The 21,730-nt window shown below is 53.5% G+C and overlaps 1 protein-coding gene and 1 non-coding gene across 4 annotated transcripts in view; one reads left to right on the top strand and one right to left on the bottom strand.

Moving 5' to 3' along the window:
• Positions 1 to 21,730, top strand: part of Glis1 (GLIS family zinc finger 1) — a 200,072-nt gene that overhangs the window by 60,450 nt on the left and 117,892 nt on the right. The gene's annotated exons all lie outside the window — the stretch shown is intronic.
• LOC124968224 (U6 spliceosomal RNA) lies at positions 15,012 to 15,123 on the bottom strand. Its single transcript, XR_007105651.1, has one exon. It is a non-coding gene; the product is annotated as a U6 spliceosomal RNA (small nuclear RNA).

The following is a 21,730-nucleotide window of genomic DNA, read 5'->3' on the forward strand; positions in this document are numbered from 1 at the left end:
GTTCGCTCAGAGACCAGCATGGAGCAGTCGGACCTTCACCATGGGTCTTGAAATCCCTTTGGGATTTCATCTGGGTGGTGTCTTAGGGTTGGATGGAAGATGTCTTCCTTTTAGAAAACTGCCCATACGTTTTCATTAAGCAGCTGCTGAGTACCTGGATCTGGAGTAGAAAGCAAAGAGGGGGGCCTCTCCTTGGCTTTAAGTCAGAAACAGTCCTGTTGTTAAGATAGCATGGCCATCTAAGATGACGTATTAAGAAGCTATGGTCTGGGCTGGGGTTGTGGCTCAGTGGTAGAGCACTTGCCTACCATGAGTGAGGCACTGGGTTCGATCCTCAGCAACACATAATAAACAAATAAAGGTATTGTGTCCATAAAAAAAAAAAAAAAAAGCAGCAGCTACTACAGGCTTAGAAAAGGGAGGCATTAGATGGGGGTTTGTGGGATGAGGCTCATTTTGGGGGAATTGATAGTCCAAAAGCTCATCTCATCTGCAAACCTCCCGCAGCCTGAGTCACTCTGTTTGTCCAGGTGCTGTGTGACTGTGGGAAGCTACGTCCCCTTGCTGGGACAGCCCTCAGGTTCCTGCCAGCTGAGCCATTCTTGGCTAGAGCTGGTTTAATATTGAATCCAGAGAGTGGTCCAGTTCAGAAACAGGATTCCTGCCTGGACTGTGGTTGCTGAACTGCCTTTGCTTGGGTCATTTAGATAAAAGCAGATAAAAAGCCAGACCCATAATCTCCATGTGTTGTCCCAGTCTGCACAACTTTAAGTGTCTGCTGCTAGTCTGACAAAACAACACTGGCCGGCCTGGCTGGGCCGCAAGCTGCCCTGGTCAGCAAATCATCTCCGGAGCAAACAGCCTCTTCCCTGAATCCTCAGATGTGTGATTTGTTCAGTTTAGCAGAAGGCCCACTCTGGGCAGGCTTGTTTTGGGTTCTGGGTGAGGGGGACCCAGCCCTGATCTCAGGTTGTCTTAGTCTGTGACCATGTGGTGGGAAGGCCTGGGACCCATTGGAGCTATGGAGCCCAACATCCTGCCAGCCTGCAAGGCCCACAGGGGCTGGGATGTGTCCAACTTTCTCTCCACAGTCCCCCCAGCAGCTGGCACACTGCCTGGCACAGAGCAGATGCCCAGGAGATATTTGTAAATGAATAACTAGGACGTGCCTACCCCAACCCAGGTAAGTGGTGGGGGCAGGTCATCACCTAGCCTTACCTGGTGGGAACTGTCCTCCCTCCCTCCTCCCTCCCCCCCCATTCCTTTCCCCTCTCCTCTTTCATCTATTCCTCACTGAGCTCCTACTGGCTACAGACAGTGTCCACAGGGAAACCGTGGAGCTCTGTTCACACCCCACCCCCTTGCCATGGGTCCTTGGCATCCTACGACACTAGAGTGCACATCTCTGTTGTCCCTGTCTCTCACCTGGGAGCTCCTCTGGTACTGGGCCAGACACAGAGGACATGTTTAGCTAAGGACTATGGGTAAGCACATGCGAGGAGGCCCAGAAAAGGCCTCCAGAAATGCTGAGCAAGGAAGGGCTCATTTTAACCGAAGACCGTTTGGGAGAAGTCCAGGCCCAGTTGAAGTGCTTCCCCTGACCAGTTACATGACCTTGGGCAGTTCATTCCCTGATCCGGGCCTTACTTTCCTCTTCTATAATGCAGGGCACGTCATAGGGTATCAGGAGTGCCAAGAAGACCATGGGTATAAAAGCACCTTGTGGAAGAAACTGCTTTTCAGAAAAGTGAGGGGTGCAGATGGAACCCACGCCTCACCCTGTCTTTCAGTATCGGTGCTGCTGAACATCCTGTAATGTACAGGACAAACTCAGGAACGAGTTGTCTGGCCCAAATATCAGTAGTTCTGGTTGAGAAACCTCGGTGTAACTCAAGAGTTTAACTGGAGGAACAGATCCCTCCCAGTGATCCTGTGGAGAAGGTGAGGTGAGCCAGCGTCTTTGCCTAGGGAAGAGGTGGCAGCCGAGTGGAGGAACCCGTTGTTCAGAGGGGCCAGATGAAAATTTGGAGTTTTACCCAAAACAGCAGAAAACCCCTGAAAGCACATGCGTTGGTTGGAATGTGTCCCTTCTGAAATTCAGGGATGCCAGTGTGATAGTGCTAAGAGCAGTCCCCTAGCTGGGAGGGAACTACCGCTCAGCCTTAGAACACTTTGCCCTCTGGACCCCAGAGCCTCCATGGAGCTTGGGCAGCCGTGCTTCCAGGGCTCCAGCTCTGTGCCAGTCAGGCCAACGACTCACTGGTGCCACCCCCTCACCCACCCCAGCAGGCACCAGCCACCTTGCTGGGAAGGATGGCTCTGCCCCACAGGATGGATGAGGAAACCGAGCCTAGAGCCGTGAAAGTGATGCTCCTGTTTTTCATCCTGCTCCCTGCTCACCCCTGGGGTCTGGAGGAGAAAGCCTCAGCTGGTAGAGCTGAAGGAGCCTCCATCTGTCGAGAGGCACAGTTGCCCCCGGAGTTCGTGTTTGGACGAAGTGGGAGAGCACAGGGAGAACGTGAGTCCCCTGCCCAGTACCGGAGCCCTCCATTTGCTGCCTATGGACCTTCCTCCCCCAGCAGTGCCCCATCCCGCAAGGGCATTGCGTTTGGTTCAGTGTGATCAGAGCTCACTGATACCGCTTGCCAGGGTTTAGAAACCGAGGAAAGAACAAGACAGGCCCACGGCCATGGGCTACTCAATTGGCTGTGGAGACAGATCATGGGAACAGATGGGGTTGGTGGTCATGGACTAGGTGCTGTGGCCTGGGCTGGGCTGGTGCCTGTGGTCCTGGAGCAGAGTGGGGAGAGGTGAGAGGCATTTGGGAGGTGGCAAAGGCCATTGGTTGGTTTCAGATGGCCTGGCTCCAGTGTTTACCAGGTTTGACTGTGGGCAGGTTATTTACTCTTTCTGTACCTCAGTTTGCTCATCTATAAAATGGGGCCGTTACAGTGTTTGTTTTATAGGCCTAGGGGAAAAGCCTCTGTAAAGAGCTGAGAATAGCTTTAGCCCATATTGGTGTTCAGTAAACAGCTGTCACTATTATGGTGATTGACCAAATGGGCGAGTGGGCTGAAGGAGGTGTTGGTGATGTTGCTCTGAGTGTTGGGAGTTGGGGAAGGGGTAGATTTGGGGTTGGAGTGGGAAAACCAGCTCAGTCTGGCTGACTGGGGTACCTGTGGGGCATCTGATGGAGACCTGGAGGACTTTTTTGGGTTGGCCAGGCCTGTTAGAAACTGCCTCCCATCTGCCTCCAAACCAGGAGGTAGATGGCCATACACAGGACACATCTGCCCTTGGGATCCCCCTGTTGATAATTTTGAGTGATTTTAGATCTCTGCAGCAGAGACGAGAGAACAGCAGTGTCATCATCATCGCCGTCATCATCGTGATAATGGCAATGATAACGACTACCATTCGTGCGGGGTTTACGTTGACCAAGCGCGTTCCCGTCCATTACCTCATTGGGAACACATGGTTCCAATAGCAGGCGAAGGATGCATTTCTTTTGGGTCCTAGGGGGCCCACTCTTCTGAAGGTCTGTTTCAAATAATAATACTGCTGCACATTTTTATAGTGCTTTGTACTTTGTAAAGTGCCCTCACGTCCTCGCTCTTATCTGGCCCTCACTATGGCTCCTCACGTGGCCCATCAACCAGGGAAGAAGATCCCCTTTGACAAATGAAAATCTGAGGCCCTGGGAATTCCATGGCTTGCTTGAGGGCTCCCAGCTTATGAGGCTGGGACTGTGGGGTTCTCATTTTTAGTGAAGCGCTCCTTCAAGGGTGGCCTTGCTTCCATACCTCCAGGGATAGGAAGCTCCTTGCCTGTGTGGAGCAGAGGCCTGTCCCCACCTTTGTGGCCCCCATTGCTCCCCATCCTGGTCCTGGCACTTTGCCCGGAGACACTCAGGCCAGCTGAGAGGTCAGATGGGGAGCTGCCGCTGGTGTGGAGCCCTGGGCTGCCTGACCCTTCACGGGCGCTCTCACGGGGGCTCTCACGTGGCCCCATGGTACGCAGCTGCCCCAGCCCCACCTTAGCCTGGCCATAGTGCCACGTCTGTTCCAGTTCCTGCTGTCTTACTCCACATTCGGGCACACCCCTGGCTCTGCCCCTGAGCCTGGGCAGCATGGTGACTCTGTGGAGGCCATGGAGAAAGGGGGGCCCAGGGTGTGTCTGGAGCCTGGGTACTGCCCAAACCTGGCAAGCCACACCTTCCCTAGGCCTTGAGCCAGAGGGGCTTTCCGGTCCCTCAGTAACTTGTGCCCTTCCCAGCATGTCCCCTTGAAGGTGATTCCAGCAGTGTGGGCCTGTGTGGAGTGGTCTGGGGAGCCTCGGAGACCAGGTATTCCGAGCATTTTCAGTGTTGGGTTTTGTTGTTAATGAGAGCCAATAAAGCCAATTAGGCTTCTCTGAGCATTTTGTTCCAGTTGAAGCCCAAACACAGCCAGGCAAATGAGCCATCCACGAGGAGCCCGGTCTTCATGTGCTGCCTCCTCAGTGTCCCCACCCTAGCCTTCCCTCCAGCTCACATACACCCTCCTCCAGGAAGCCTTCCCAGGCTGCCCAGGGCGAGGGGCTTTTTCTGGTCTCCCGGAGTCTTTGGGTATCTCTTTGTCGCCAATGACTTCCTTACTGCCGACCAGTGCATCCCACCCCTGTCCCTCATTCCTAAGAAATGTTGGCATTTCTCACTTTGCACCCTCTTCTTGGCCCTATGAGCCAGGTGCTGCTGAAATGTATACATCTTGTCCAGTCCTACAACTCTGTTGGGGGACACTGCCCAAGGCCACTCAGTGAACTGGTGGTGGATGATTGAAACAGCTCTTCCCATGCACGTCCCGCCTGCATGGCTGCTTCTGCTGCAGTGAAGCGGCTGGGGCTGCTGGCTGCTGCCTATCCTGGCTAGCTGGCAGAGTGGGCACCAGAGGTGGCGGGGGAGGGGCCGTGCTTTGATTTGCAGTGAACCACTGCTCACCTTGAGTCTCTCCTTCCCACAGAGCGCTGGGAGGTATAGTCCTGTAAACCTGAGCACCATGGAGAGTCCCAGTTTCCCCTGTCCAGCCAGATGACCGGATTAGAGGGAGGTGTTGTGGGCGGGGCCCCGACTCAGGGTCTGAGTCTGCGTGCTGGCCCTGGGGCCACCCTTCTACCAGCCCCAGTGTTCCCTTTTTGCCCCTTAGGCTAGCAGTTGGGATCAGGGCACTGTGGTCCAAGTTTCTCCTTCCTCATCTCAGGGTCTCTGAGGCATTTGAGGGTGGAGTTTGGACCTTGAGCTCTAGTTCATTGTTTGACACGCACATGACCAGGGGCCAGTCCATCACATCCCCTCTGCCCACTGGCTTCTGGGTACACGTGGGGTATGCAGTCCTCATCTCTGAGAGCTCTGATGGAGGAGATTTGGTATCTGAAAGACCTGGTGCCCTGCCTGGTATGCAGTAGGTGCTAAATGAAGAATGTGCTTTACACTACCTAGGAGAAACCAACCTCTTCCTTGCTGAGAAGCGTGGGTGGTGGGTGGGAGAGTGTGGAGAGGGGGTGACGTGAGCCAGAAAGACCTCGCCAAAGCCTGGAAGATGGAAGAGAGGCAGTGGATCCCTGCCCTCCCCGAAGGGAGGCCCTAATGCCTTTCGGATGTTCCCCCACTTGCGGGGTCTGGGAAAGGGGTGCGGCTCCTCATATGCTAACAAGATGGCTCCTCAGCTCTGAAAAGGTCTGGGAGAGCCTAATGAAGACGTGAAGAGCTTCTGAGCTGCCTGGGACCTTTGTGATCACTTGGCCAAGACACCCCTTGAGATGAGGCAAAGGGGCTCAGAGAGGGAAAGAGGCTTTCCCAAGGCCACCCAGCCAGAAGGGAGGAGAGCTGGATCCCTTCTAATCCAGGCCTCAGACAGCCAAAAGAAAAAGGAAATAAAAAAAGCAACTGACTTCTACTGAGCCCTTATGACATAAAGGGCTGGTTCTTAGGGCTTGCTATCTTCATCTCATTAATCCTCACAGAAGCCCTTTGAGGTGGGAACTATTATTTCCATTTTACAGATGAGGAAACTGAGACTTGAAATAGCTGACTGCTTTTGTCAGGGTGGCACAGTTGGTGAATCTTATTCCCTTTGCAATGCTGCCAGGGGACCGAGAGGCCTAGGCATCAGTGGCAGGTGGGGGGACGTGCCTGTATCCCTGCATGAGTGCCCTTGGCTCTGCTCAGCCCAGAATGGCGGTGTGGAGTGGTGTTTTGACACCACTGTGGAGTAGAGATACCTGGGTGCAGGTGTGTCGGTGTTACCCACTCACTGTGTGACCTTGAGCAAGTCCTTTGGCATTCCTGGGCTGTTTCCCTTGGTGATGAAGAAGATTGAAGGACTGCATGTCCTGACATCTCTGTCCTAAGAGGTTGCTGACCTCCTGTGACCACTTCTTCTCAGCACTGGCAGCTCTCCTCTGCAAGCTGAGTGCTAAGGATTGATCTGTCCTGTGCCCTGCTTACCCTCCTCCTGGGCTCACTCCAGAGACCTGGGCCTGTGCTGTGCTTTGGAAATGTTTTCTTGCCTTTCCAAGCCTTCCTCCTTCCCAAGGCCTTCTCCAGGGTTGTCCCAAGCATCCATAGACTAGTGTCACTGGGTATCAGTAAATGCTACTCTGTCTGTTATGCATCACGTCTAGTCTGTCATGATCTCCGTCCACAGGAGGGGAAGCTGTGGGGGGTCGCAGGGCCAGGATGGAGGTACAGAGGCTGAGCCAGCAAATGCCCTGGATTTGAGCTGGATGCTGAAGGATGAACAGGAGCAGGGCATTCACAGAGGGGACAGCCTGTATGTCAGCCTGTGTGCTCCATGTGGGGAGCAGGGAGCACGGGTGGGCAGGGGAGTGGGGGGTGGTCAAGGCTGCACTGGTGGGAAGATGACCAGAGCTCAGCTTGACCAGGTCACTGGAGGCCAGAGGGAGTGGGCTAGAAGGGGACCAGTTGAAGACTGGGAACCCAGGCAAGGGTGTTCCTCCAGGCAGAGGGGATGAGGCTGGGAAGGAGGGGACAGGAAGAGTGGGGTAGAGGCAAGGATGGATGAGCTACATAACAGGCTACCCCAAACAGAGGGACTTAAATCACCCCAAATTTTGTCATGTCTCCCACCTTATGGGTCAGGACTTTGGGACCAGGCTCTTCCTGGTGATCCTTGTTCTCCATACATCATCAGCTGGGGTCACTGTGGTGGTATCCAGCTGGCAGCTGGCCTGGTTGTGGGGTCCTAGACAGGTTGATTGGTCATAGGTTGGCATATGGGTGGGGGTGACTGGAAGGGCCCCTGGTGGGGCACTTCTCCCTCCCTGTGTCATCCTCGTGGGGTGTCTCTGGCTGGGTAGTCAGCCTTTTGTGGTGACCAGGGCTTCAAGGTTCCAAAAAGGAGGCTACCAGTCCTCCTCCGGCCATGCCGTGGTCAGGCACAGCGGCACCTTGCATGCCATTTTTCAAAGCAGTCATAAGCCAGTCCAGATTTGAGGGGAGGGCCCACAGACTGAACCCAGGGGTGCCCTATCACCCAGCTGTATCCTCAACCCTTTTTCTGATTTATTCTGATTTATTGTGAGACAGGGACTTGCTGAGTTGCTGAGACTGGCCTTGAACTTGTGATCCTCCTGCTTCAGCCTCCTGAGTATCTGGGATTAGCACTAGCATGGACCCACCTTTTAATGAGAGCAGTGTCAAATGTGTGGCCACCCTGATGCTGCCCATCCCCCACCTGCCATCTCAGTCTCTCTTGGTTAGGTCTGAACCATTTAAGGGCTGGGAGGTAGAATTGTATGGGGCCTGGTTGTCAGTCACTTGGTAAAGAAGCTTGGTTCTGTGGTGCAGATTTTGGATCTCTGTGCTGGCAGCACACATTTTAGCTACTGACCTGTAGCTTCTTTCTTATTTGCATACACCTAGGTCACTAAGAGTCTAAGCACCGGGCTGGGGATGTAGCTCAGAGGTAGAGTGCTTGCCTAGCATGTGTGAGGAGGTGGGTTCCATCCTCAGCACCACAGCCTAAGCACGCCTGTTCAATGCCTGAGCACCAGCTGGCACTCCAGCCACCAGGACTACACCTCAGCCCAGGATGCACAACAGTATGTGGTCTCAACCCAGTTTGGGCCATGTACTACAGAAACGTCTTGAGGATTCTGAGCTTAGCAAGAAAGAGATGGTGTGATCTACTAGTGATGTCTGCCTTGTCGAAGGCGAGGGGAGTGGCAGTTTTGCTGTCCATCAGCCCACTGATTCTATCATCCTCTTTCCCCTTAGGACTTCTCAGACCACTGCCATTATCAGGATCCATCCGCAGCTCTGCTAGTCACGTAGAACCAGAGGACCAGCAGATTTGCATGGACTTGCCCCTTGGAAAGCCTGCCGGTGTGCCCTTTCCCCTAACCCTTGCAGCACAGCTGGCTCTCCAGCCCCGAGGCACTTGGTTAACAGATGGAGCGGCACTCCCCACCTCCTGCGGCTAGCCCATACCTGACGCGGCTCTGCGAGCGCTAACACCAGCCCTTATCAGCCTCACACCACATGTCTTAGCTTCGCCATCTCCCGCGAGCCCCCTCCGACCCCGTTCTCCACCACGGAAGGTTTAATTGTTGCAAATGGAATCCGTGTTCTACAGAAGTCCAATAAATCTGCAGTCTGTCTTCCTGGTAATCCATCACAGATTGCAAATCGCACGAGGAGAAGTCTATAAGATATGTTCTTCATGTCTAGTATGTTGGGTTATTTTCATGTCTTGTGGTTTGAATTTGGCCACTGTCATTTTAGAGGAATTTCCTGCCATCTGCGTTCAATTGAATTTTCTCACAGATTTGTGCTTGCTTGTAAATACTAGAGGCTGGCAGAAAAGAGAGCTTTGTTCTTGGTGACATTTCAGAAACCCGTCCATGCAGCCTCACTGGCCGATCTGCAGTGCGGCCAGGAGGGAGGAGTGGGGTGAGGAGAAGGTGCTTTGGGGCCTTAGGATGCACTGCTCCCCACAGGGACAGGGTGGGGCACCAGGGCAGCGTCTCCTCCCTACCGTCCTTCCTGCCTGTCCAGGACCGATTCCGAGGAGTGTGTGCATTCGCACAGCTCTGCCTCCCTGCCTCCTCTGCTGGGGGCAGGAGGACAATCAGGCTGAGCCCCCAAATGGCCACGTCTTGGCAGTCTGTTTTGGTGTGAACTCTCGATGATGGGAGAGGCTGCCAGACCTGAGTAAGACTTCAAGTGACGTGGGTCAGGCCCCAGTTCTGCTGTATCTTGCTGTGTGATCCCAGACAAATCACTAGCCTCCTCAGAGCTTCCTGTCTCTCATTGTAAAATGGATTATTGAATTGATCCCTGCCTCAGTTGTTAAGGATTAAGAGATGCGTGAGATTTACCTGGTAGCAGGTTATCTAGTTATTTATTTATTTTTGGTACCAGGGATTGAACTCAGGGGCACTCAACCACTGAGCCACATCCCCAGCCCTATTTTGCATTTGATTTAGAGACAGGGTCTCACTGAGTTGCTTAGTGCCTTGCTGTTGCTGAGGCTGACTTTTTTTTTTTAATATGTTTTTTAGTTGTTGATGAACCTTTATCTTCTTTATTTATTTATATGCTGTGCTGAGAATTGAACCCAGTGCCTCACACATGCTAGGCAAACACTCTACCACTGAACCACAACCCCAGCCCCTGAGGCCGGCTTTGAACTCACAATCTTCCTGCCTCAGCCTCCAGAGCCGCTGGGATTACAGGGGTGTGCCTGGCACGGTGGGTCTTTATTCCAGCAGCAATTTATTGCCAACCTGCCATGTCTCAGGCCCTCTGCTAGGCATGGGAAATGAAAAGGTGAATAAGAAAGATATGATCCTTGTCCTTAAGGGCCTTGCCATGTGGTCTAGCAGTTACTAGGATGGGGTGTCCACCATCTCTTGGGTGGAAGGACTGTGATTTATATTTATGAAGCATCTCGTTGTTGGAATGGTAAGGATGATGATCCCGTGTGTCAGGTGCTGTTCTGAGCACTGCACATCCTTAACTTATTTGGTTTTCCCCGTAGCCTTTGAGACAGATGCTCTTTCCATTGTATACAAAGAAACTGAGGCACAGAGAGATTATGTGGACATACCCAAGACTTCAAGCCGAGCATGTGGGAGTGCGTTTGATAGTATAAATGAGAATAGTTAAATTCATAGGTGAATACATTTTGTCCTGATAGGTAATATGCAATGGGAAACATTTGGGGATGGCTGGCCAGAGCAGTGACCATCCACTTCAGTGTGCACAAGGAGCTTCACAGAACCTGATTAAACTGCAGACCCCTGTCCACCTGCTTGGGGCACACAGGAAGTCAAAGCAGGGTGGCCAGCGAGGAAGGAAACTCCAGGGCCACTGATCTAGATGTGCAGGTGAGCCGCGCTGGCCTCAGGTTTCTTACCTGAACATGAAGACGGGTGCCCCTGCCTTGCCGGCCTGTGGGGCTGAGCGTCTTGCTGGCTGCGAGCACCAGGACACCTCGCCTGCTCCAGAACAGGACAGTTCCCTTCTGGGGAGTCATTTCTGTCCCCACATAAGCAGGCTGTTACTTCTGCAAAATTAAAAGCACAGCCCGCTCAGAGAGCAGCTCCATCCCTCCTTCCCTGTGGGCAGAACTCCTTCACAGTCAGCGGTCTTTCTGCCACAGTTCTCTCCTGCCCTCCTCTGAGCCCATTCTCGGCTCTCACGTCCACAGCCGTGCCGACGCTGCTTGTGGGAGGGTTACCAGCGGCCGCAGCGTGGCCAGGGCTGTGGTCATCTCTGTCTTTCTGACCTTGGTGCGTTTGCCTCTGCTCACTCCCATCCTGTGGACACGGCTCTGTGGCCGTGTGCTCTGAACACCTATCTGCTCCTTCCCAGACTTTCCACTTGGCTCCATCTCATCGCAGTGACCTTTTGTGCACTCATGGTGGTCCCAGCCTGCCTGGGGCTTGGGGGACACCCTCTTGTTGATGGCTGCCAGGTCTGCGCAGCCCAACCTTGCCTGAAGCTCTGACTTGTCTAACTGCCTCCCCGGAGCCTGCAGGCGGATGTGGAGGTGGCAGCCTGGATTTAACATGTTCAGAATCAAGTCGGGCAGTCTGGCCCAGACCTGCTCCCTCGCTCTTACTCTCTGGGCTCTGACGGTGGAGGTAGCTCCCTGCCTGTCTCCTCCACGTGGGTGGGGACTTGGCCCACTTTGCTTGCTGATCTGTCCCTGTACCTAGTGCCTGGCACAGAAGAGAGCTCAGTAAGTATTTGCTGAGTGAGAGGATGGATGGGGAATTGAGACCTTGGAAGCTGCGTCCTGCTGTGCTCACGGGTGCTCTGCTCTTGTGCTGAACTGTCTTGCTGTCAGTCCCTAACCAGATGAAATTTGGTGCCTCCTGCGTCTGCCCCATGGCGGGGTGGTAAGACTGAGAGCCCCTTAAGGAAAACCAAACCCTGTGGTCCCATGGACCCTGTTCCCGATGGCCGGGTCCAGGTGGAGACTTCTCCCTTGGGAACCCTCCTTCCTCCTTGCCCGCTGCTGGCAGCCAGGAGGGCCGGGCCAGGGCAGAGTTGGGGATGGAGTAGGATGAAATGCGCAGGGAGGGAGGGGCATGGCAGAAAGCCAGCCTTCCTCACCGCAGGCCCTGGGTCACAGCTGGCTTCAGGCCACGCCCCCTTTCGTCAGGGATGTCTCTCTCACCCTGATCCCCTCCCTGGTTACAAGCAGTGTCTCCCTGGATAAAACACCTGCAGGCACACCTGTGCCAGCGGGAAGTGGGGTGTTCACGTGGGAACTGGGAAGACAGGCAGTGGGATGAGAGGAAGGAGAGAGGGAAAGAAAGGAGAAGAGGCAGAGGCCAAGAGGAGGGATGGAGAGAGATACCCACTTGCGGAGAAAAGTGGAACCAGACAGTGGAGGTCAGAGTGCTGCAGGAAGACACCTAAAGTCAGGACAGAGATGTCCAGGGGGAAAGAAATGAGACAGCGCGAGGACAGAGACCTGGGAAGGGATCTCCTGGCCACAAGCATGCTTGTTTGTAGGCACTTCTGCTGGGGGTCATGAGGAGCAGACTGGGGACAGGACCCTGCATATTGCCTCCGTGAGCAGAGGAACTGGAACCCCGATCAGACTCTCCATTCATTGATTTGTCCCCATCCATATGTCTGCCTGCCTGCCCCTCGTTCAGTCCAGTCTTTGCTAAGTTCCCATCTGTGCAGTCGCGTGTTCCCAGCACCTTCCCTTTCCCTCCTGCGGCGGCCAGCCTTGGTGACACTCAGTTCCCACGCTCACCTGCAGTTCAGCCCCAGCCTGGGCTCGTCTCAGTGGGCTGTGGAGGCCTGCCCGCCGTAGGCACGCCGTGAATGCGTGCTGGGGAGAGAGACGTCAGGAAGAAAGGGCGGGCTGCCGCACGTCAGCCCAGCTGCCCTATTTGGTGGTCAGCGTGTTCACCTGACCAGCTGGAGGTGGGTGGGGAGCGGGCATTGCTGCTCTGTTGATCCTCGTTTGCAGATGGAGAAGTGGAGGTGCAGTGACCACCGGGTGACCTTCTCAGAGCCACATGGCCAGGAGAGGGTGGGCCAAAGTCATCATCACCCTCCCCTCTTTTGGGGGCATGAGCTGGTCCTGGTGCCTTTCTAGGACTGCACAGAGCCTAGATCCTGCGGTGTCCCTGTGGACCTCAGTTTTAAGAGGGGAGACCCAGGAAGCTCGTTTTGCACAGGGGTTGGGAAGCCACAGAACCCACGTGGACAGTATCACTGGAGACCTGAGTTTTGGCCAGGCACTAAGGACTCAGGTGAGTGAGACGGTGTCTCTGCCCTCAGGGGGCCCATAGTCACAGGGCCTGGGGACACAGATATAGACCACCATCCAACCCAGGTTGGTTTGGGGCCCACAGAGATCCCCTGGCCACGTCACCAGAGCCTGTCCTTCTCAGCCATCCTATCACCCTATTTCCTTGTCAACACTAGTCTCAGGAACTGGTGACCAGGGACCCTGTCCAGGCATGGCAGACGGGCTTCAGCCCGGGCCTCAGCCAGGCCTCCCGCCCTCCAGCGCCTACAGCGCGCTGTCCTGGCTGCTCTGCTGAGCTGGTTTTCTAACAGGAGCAGGGCCTGGCTCTCACCTGGCATCGCGGCTGGGAGCTGGCACTGAAGCAGAAGGGTGCAGCATGCCCAGCATATGCCAGGTTCATCACGTACCGGCACCTGGGGTCCACAGGACAGCTCTACTCTACAGATGAAGACGCAGAGACCACCGGAGAGGAAGCGGCATAGCTGGGAAACCCTGCCCACCTGCCGCCAAGCCTGCCTGCCGTCTTTCTCCTCCACTGGCTGCCCCGTGGGCACGTGCTGGTCACGTGTCTCTGGAGAGGCCTAGGGGACTTGCCACGTCTCATTTGCCCTGAAGCCCTCCCACCCCTCTACTTTGGGAGAGCCCAGGGCCTGCTGAAGCTTCCTGCTTGTAACTGATGGTTGAGAAGAGTGGGGACAGCACCCCACTTACCAGCCCCCCAGCCCAAGGGCCTGCCGCTTCCGCCAGACCCACCTGAAGACAGCGTCACAGGGACTTGGGGCTCTAGTCCCCTTGGATCTGGCCGAACAACAGTGGAAACATGTTCCTGGGAACTATGTGGTTAATTTTGTGTTCTTGTTTGGGCAGGGCTGGGAGTGGGAGCCCTTATTAGTATCAGTTTGGAAAAAATACCGAGGCCTTCGCGGCCAACTGCTTAATAGTTTTCATTGAATTAATTTTAAAATGAGAACCTTGTTTCCCTTATTTAATAGTAGAAAACGACTTCCACATTCTGCAGAGTAACAACCTCGGTTATGGGCTCTCCACAAACAATATGCACATTAAAGGCATCTCTCTGCCCAGATGTGGAATGAATAATTTTGTGCAAACTATTTATTATAAGCACACACTGCACTAGGATATTTTTTTTTTTAATTTTTATTTTTACTGTTGTGGTGACAGATCCAGCCCAGAACTGGACTGTTAAATGGCTCAGACTCTGGGTCTTTCAAGCTATGAGAAAAAAAAAAAAATGGAGTAGCATTTTAGAAACACCATAGGGCTAGCAGGAATTGTTAACTCATTTGGACTGACATCCAGGGCTCCCGGGCCAGTGCTCAGTGCCTGGGCAAGGGTGGCGAGGGGGTTTAGTGGAGGCCGTGCTGTCGGGTCAGTGACAGGTCCAGGTAGAGACAAGCCCAGAGCAGGATGTGGTGTACGGACAGGTGGGACCCGAGCACCGGGGACATGTCCTGCTTCATCCGTTCACTCTTCTGTTCATCTTTTCATCCAGTTCTGAGTTACCAGAGATCCCCCTTATTCCAGATGCTGAAAAAAAAACCAGGAAAATAGTATTTATTTTCTTCTAGCTTCCTGTAGCTTTATGCTAGAGAGAGCATTACATCATTTGATCATCTCATGATTCCATCAGGTGTGGGTGGTGTCCTGAGTTCACTGACCTCTTCCTGGAGCGAGGTCTTTTGTAGGTATTTTTATGTTTATAACCTTAAGTGCACAGAGTTGGATTTTTTTTTATGGTCAAAAAAATTATTTTAATTCATTTTTATTGAAAACAAACGGGATATATCTTGTTTCTCTGTTTGTACATGAACTAGAGTCATACCATTTTTGTAATCATACATTTACCTAGGGTAATAGTTTTTGATTCATTGTTATTTTTTTTCTTCCCCCTATCCCTCCCACCCCTTTTATCCCTCTGTACAGTCCCTCCTTCCTCCATTCTTGCCCCCTCCCACCCTCCATTATGTGTCATCATCCGCTTATCAGAGAGATCATTCGTCCTTTAGTTTTTTGAGATTATCTTATCTCACTTAGCATGATATTCTCCAATTTCATCCATTTGCCTGCAAATGCCATAATTTTATTATTTTTTATGATTGAGTAATATTCCATTGTGTATGTGTGTATGTGTGTGTGTGTGTGTGTATATATATATATATATATATATATATATATATATATATATATACCACAGTTTCTTTATCCGTTCAAAAATATGAACACTTCACAAATTTGCATGTCATCCTTGTGCAGGGGCCATGCTAATCTTCTCTTCTCTGTATCATTCCAATTTTAGTATATGTGCTACCAAAGCGAGCACACAGAGTTGGATTGAACACACATATTGGTTTGGGTCACTGGTCTTTGTCACTGTCTTTGGTCCATTAATGTACCTGCCTATCTGCCTGTCTCTGTCTCTGTCCCTTTCTCTCCCCCATCCCAGTGTAATGAACTACCCAGGCTGTGAGTAGGGTGGTCTCACCCCATCTCATCTCCTGCTTCTAATCTGCAGGTGGTGACCTTAGTGAATTCTGTTCCCACTGTTCTACTCCGATTCCCCTCTTTATTGAAGTGACTCTTGGTTTATACAAGCACACAGACCACGAGTGTGCAGTTGGATGGATAGCACAATGTGAAACCAATCAAGAACATGCTGTCACCCCAGCGAGGCCCACTCACGCTGCCTCCCAGCCTCTATTCCCAGCCTCCTCCTCCAGAGTACCCAGCACCGTGGATTTGTTCTGCTTGTTTTTGAACTGTATGTAACTAGGGTCCTACGGCACATATTCCGTCTGGCTCCTTTCACTCAACACTGTATTTCCGAAATCTATTCATGTTGCTGCGTAGCTCTGGTTTATTCATTTTTATTAATATATAAGATTACGATTTATCTTTTCCACAGCTAGTAAACATTTGGCTTGTTCCCAGTTTTTTTATTGTCATGGATAACATTGCTACGAATATAACTGTACATGTCTTACGATGTGCATGTACTTGTACTTCTGTTGGGCACATGGTAGGAATGAAATTACTGAGCTATGGGTTTGTTTATTTATTTATTTTTATATAATACCAGATAGTTTTTGAAAGAAGTTATACCATTTAATTCTCTTAGCAGAATAATGATGTTAATAAGGATAAGGAACCAGGGGAGTTTTCAGTGTTATGTTTCTGGACATTGTAGGTGATGCTAGTCATTCATTTTCACTGCTGTGTCATATTCCATTGTATTGTTATCCACTCTGGTTGGTGGATATCTAGCTTGCTTCCGGTCTCTTTCTTTCTGCTATTATAAATGGTACTGCTGTGTGAACTCTTTTGCACATTTCTTGATAACATATGCAAGGGTTTCTCTAGGGCATTGCCCTCAAACTTTGTTTGAGGACTCCTTTACACTTTTAAGGATTCTCGAGGACTGCTAAAAACCTTTTGATTATGTGTGTTGGGTCCAGTGTTGTAACAACTGTCTCTCAGCGTGGGCCGGGGGCTGACTGTAGTGTTCCTTGATTTCTGTGGTCTTCCGACTCCTCTTCCAGAACTCTTTTGCTCTTGGATGTCACTGAAGGCTGGGACCCCAGGGCTAAAGGACATGTGACCTCTCCTTTCCAGCTGGTCTCCAGGGTGGTCGACCAGTATGCTCCCCACAGTGCGTGGAAGATTCTGTTCCCCCATAACCTACCCCGCATTTGGTACTGACAGGCTCATTGCTTTGGGCCTTAAGTGGGTATAGATGGCCGCGCGCTCTGGTCTTGAGTTGCATTCCCTGCGGTCCCAGCTTCCCAAAGGGACTCATAGGAAGGCCTGGTGTGGTCTGACTCCCACCTGGTCAGCCTCATTTTGCAGGTTCCACCTGGTGGACCCCCCGCCCTGCCCAAGGCCTTTGCGCCTTGGTCATCCTCCCGGATTCTGCTGCAGGCCCGAGCACAGGGTCAGGCATGGCATGGCGCGTCAGTAAACCTCTGACTGAATGAGAACTAGAAGGACTCAAATAGACGTGGGTTCGAGTCCCAGGCCAGCCACCTCCCTGGGAGAGTCGCTTAGTTCTGTGGACCTTGATGTTTCCTCCTGAGTACTGTGAAGGTGGCGGCAGTTACTTCTTATGGTTGTTGTAACATGAAACTACCCAGCACAGATGGCGTGGTCCTCCTTCCCACTCTGGCCTGTGCCTCCAGCACCGTGGTTTGCAGGGATCTGTCCCCTTGCCCTACTCCTGGCCTCCTGGCCTGCCGTTCTTCTCACTGAGCTGGACAGTGGAGGAGCAGAAGTCACTCATCTGTTCAGCAAGCATTTGCTGGGCTCCTGCTGTGTGTCAGCAATGGTCCCAGACACTGGGGATTTATCCACAAGTAAATCTGACCCAAATCTCTATCTTCCAGGAGCCGATTTTCTAGTGGACAGACAGCAAGATAGGAAAATATGGAGTATGTCCCTTGGTAACAATACAATACAGAAAAATGAGCAGGGAGGGGAGACAGAAGTGTTGGAGAGGGGCACTTGGCTTTTTAAAGAGCATGTCAGGAAAGGCCTCAGGGGCCATGTGCTGTTTAAGAGCTGAAGTATGGGAAGAACTCTGAAGCTATCTGGGGGAAGCACTGCAGGCAGAGTGCACGCAGTAGGTGCAAAGGCCCTGAGGCCTTTGTGAGAGGTGGCCAAGAGGCTGGTGTGGCTAGAGTGGCCTTGTTTGTTTAACCAATCAATTCATTGACATTTACTGAGCGCCTATACCTGCCAAGATCTGTTCTAGACACTGGTGATGAACTCAGACCAAGGGCTGCCCTCCTGAATCCTGTGTTTTTGTGGAAGAGACAAGCCATAAACCAACAAAGTAAGAGAGTATGCTGTCATCACAGGGCCCTAAGTGATCCTTTATATCGTGAGTCAGATCTGTCACTCCTCTGCCGTTGATCCCCACTGCTGTGAGACAGCACCCACTGCACTCAGATGGAAAGCCTGCCTCTTCACAGTGGTCTGGTGCCATCCCAGGTCCTGGTTCCCGGTGTCTTCTCTCTTCTCTCTGCCTCCTCGGGGCCCTGGTGCTGCTCCTTCTCCCTGCCTGGAATTCCCTTCCACGGGATATCTGTAGCTGCACCCTCTCCCCTTCTCAGGTGCCCACGGTCCACACACTGTTTCAAGGTGCACCCCTGATCCCCTGACCCTGCTTTGCTTTTTCAAAAAACTTTTCACATTTTAATACATTATATTGTTTAATATATTTTTCTTATTGATCTTGCTTCTTTTTTGCATACGTTCATTCCAGGAGGGCAGGGACTTGTGTCTGTTTTGTCCTGTGTCATCGCCAAACACCTACAACAGCATCTGGTGCATAATAGGTGCTCAGGAATTGGTTTAATGAGGAGGTGTCGTGGGCACAAAGCAGGTGGGAAGCTGGAGATGGATGGGCAGGGGTGTGGGTTAGCAGGTGGTCAGGGGGCTCCCTGGGGCTGTGGCAACTGAGCAGAGAGGCCTGGATGGAGTGTGGCAGCACCGCCCAGGCAGGGTGGCCGACGCGGGCGCTGGTGATAGAGTGGCAGTGGGACAGAGAGAGACTGGGCTGACCCGGGCTGGCGTCTGGCGGAGCTGTCTTCCCGTCTGTGTGAGTTGGCCCTCAGTGAATCCTGGCCTCCTCCCCCATTTGCCCCTTCTTTAAAACCAGTTGGCGTAGGACGTCTCCGCCAGGCAGAGGACACTGGGCTTGGCACTGGGACTCCCGGCTGGGCTCCTGGCTTGCTGGGTTGCAGGAATGGGAAGCCCTTCTCCAAGCATCGTCATCTTCATCTGTGACATAGGGACATCACACACCTGCTGACTGGTCCGAGGGAAGTGGGACGACAGGTTTGGAGGGACCTCACTTGTCAGCCTGGTGGCGACACCCATGGGGCAGTGTGGAGGGGGCCTGCCTTGCTGCCCTTTCTCGGCCAGCCCTCTGCGGGCTCCTGGTTGTCCTGGAGGTAGGTCATCCCACGCTGAGCCTCGTACTAGCAGCGTGAAGAGTGAGCAGAGGATGCGAGGGTAACATACTGGTCACAAGGCTAGGAGGATTTCCGGTAGGATCTGAATCCACAGCTGCTGTGTTGCGCTGTGTCCTTGAACATCAGCTCTGGATCTGCCTCCTGCCTCCTTCCCTGTGGTCATGGGGAGACAGAGTCCCAGACGGGGAGTAGCTCATCAAGGCCACACAGCCTGTGCATCGTGGAGTCTGGGCTCTGCTGTCTAGGCCCCCAGCCTGAGCCCATCCAGGCCCTGTGACACCAGGACAAGCTCAGGTGACTCCACGCAGGGTTACCTGGAGGACAAGAGCAGCCGGGACCTCCTCCCCCTAAGTAATAATGGGCCATTTCCTGCTGCTCTGAAGGTTTGTTCCCAAGGCTTGCTGGGGCAGAGTTAAAACTTTACAGAGCTTCTGGAAAGAAGAAACCTGAGTGTAAATCTGGTTTATGGCCAGGATAATAAAGTGTCTGTTCTAACTGATACTTGATGCCTTGGCCTCTTGATTCCTTCCATATGAAGCCCTCTGCTCTTGGGTCATGACAGAGCCCGGCGGTTTCAAGCGTCAGGTACCAGGAGCCAGGAAGGCAGGATACGGAGGACTTCAGACCAGTCTGCAGTGTCCGATTGTCCTGGCCCATTGTTAATGACAGGACTCACTGCTTCACACCTCTGAGCACCTACTGGGTGCCAGGCCTGTGCTGGGCACTGGGAACAGAGAGCTGCCAGGTTAGGACGGGTCACAGACATGCAAACCAAGGGAGAGTGCAGAGGGCAAGAGCCGGGACCAGGGTGCCAGGCAGCCTGCAGGCGATCAGGGAGTGCTTCCCGAGATGGGCAAGACGAGTGGAGTCGCAGCTGTAGGAGGAGGTGCTCCTGGCCAAGGGGGTGGCGTATACAGAGCCAAGAGGGAGGACAGTGTTTAGTTCACATGGGTGAGACTAGAGAGACCAGCCCCAGAGCACGGAGGAGGGAGTGCTTCACTCGGAAGGCTTCCTGGAGGAAGGGCGATACAGGATGGCCCGAGTTCACGAGCACAGAGGCCAGGGGGGCTGGGTGGACACTGATGAGCAGTGCCGGGGGGTGTGACAAGGTGAGGGCCAGGTGGAGGCCCAAGTGCTGTGCTCCACCCGAACCTCGCCAACACTGGTGCAGGTGAAGTGGACGGGGACCCGGCTCCTGCCAGCTATGCCCACGGCTGTCTCTCTGTTGCTGACCTTCATCAAAGCAAGGTGGCATCCTGGAGCACTGAGCTGCTGATGTTTATGATGACGGGGTCCCACTTATCAGATTCCATTAGCCTGATTGATTGAGGTGCACTGGTCCTTGTAATGGAGAACAGAAGCAAGGACAGCTTTGGGGTCACTGCGCTCAGTGCTGAGGCCAGGCTTTCCTTGGGCACCAGTCACACCATTGAGCCCACCGTCCTCCTCAGGGCTGGGGGACTAAATGAGATGCTGACTGCAGGTTCTAGCCCAGGGCACTCCGTGGGCCTTCACTCCCTGGCTCTTTCCAGCGCAGATGGACATCCCGATGGTCCTTGGGAAGCTGGAGGAGGGTGGAGCTGTTAGGGCTCCACCGCGCTCCACCCCCAGGGGAACGGAGGAACTCAGCATCATCACCACCTACCCTTCGTCCTCCGTAGGTCACGCAGTGCCTCCAGCCTCAGCCTGTGTGACAGCCCCACACCCGCAGACCAGAGTTTGTCACATGTGCTTTCTCCAGTGAGGAGCCCAAGTCCAGAGAGTGGAACTGAGGCCTGACGTCACACAGTTGGCAAGTAGGGGAGGCAGAACTTGCACCCAGAGCTCTTCCCAGAGGGCTCAGGTTCCTTGCCCCACCCCACCCTTGTTTCCTCCCCAGACACAGCAGGCACTGGGATGTCACCGGGAATGTCGCTGGGGGAGCTCACAGCCTGGGAGTCAGTGCCAGGCAGGGCGAGAGGCCCGCACAGGAGAAGAGAGCAGCTGGGAGGGTGTGGGCATGCTCCTCCAAAGGGACGGTCCTCCCAGGCAAGGGACCTGCATGTGCAGAGCTGGGAGCCACCTGTGCTGGGGCACAGTGGCACTCCTCATTTGTGAAAGGACAGCAGAGAGTTCCCAGGACCTGCTGGTTTTGCCACTTTGGGGCCATAGCTCCGTGAGAGCAAATAATGGTCCTTGTGCAGGTGGATGGGCAGGGCCAGAACGAGTATAGGCTCATGGTCAGGTTCAGGTTAAGGTATTGACATTAAGATGCACAGGTGGCTCTGGGCAAGTCCCTTTGTCCTTATGAAGCTGTGTGCAAGAGTCGGGTGGGAGGGCCTCAGTGAAGGTGGGACTTAATGCCTGTGCTGCTGCAGGTGACCTCCTGACTTTCTCCAGGGCTCCGTGGCTGAATCCATGGCCTTCGGGTCTAGGTTTGTCTGTGCACAAAGATGGAGCAGAGATATTTGTTTTGGGGTCACCCCATAGAGAAGCTGTTCAAGATACTCTGAGGCCAGATGTGTGAAGGATTGACAGGATTGGCAGGGCCTGAGTTGGGATGCAGGTCTGACTTGTTGGGAGGAGAGGAACAGGGAGGGCAGGCAGTTCCTGGTCACATGGTGGGGCATCGACCCCGTAAAGTTTTTTTAACTCTCGGAGCCTTAGGGATGTCGGGTCAGGCAGCTTGCTTCTCCTCTCAGAAAACCTAGACCCAGGAGTCTGGTGCTTCCATCTGCTTTGGCTCACTGCTGCCTCAGACAGACCACAGCACCTGAGAGGCAGGGCGCGGGCCCTGGGCTCAGACAGCAGTGGGTGCGGCTCCTGACCTTCTGTGGGAAGCACTTGGCGCAGGATCTAGTTGCAGTGGTGCCTTCTTGAGGGATCCAGTGCCCTGTCCATCCATCGGTCTGGTGGCCTGTCGTCCCGCACTCCTGCAGCCAGTGCGACCCTCTGGAGCCAGGAGGCCTGGGTGCTGCT

Source organism: Sciurus carolinensis, chromosome 1 (assembly GCF_902686445.1).
Source record: "Sciurus carolinensis chromosome 1, mSciCar1.2, whole genome shotgun sequence".
Taxonomy (NCBI): Eukaryota; Metazoa; Chordata; class Mammalia; order Rodentia; family Sciuridae; genus Sciurus; species Sciurus carolinensis.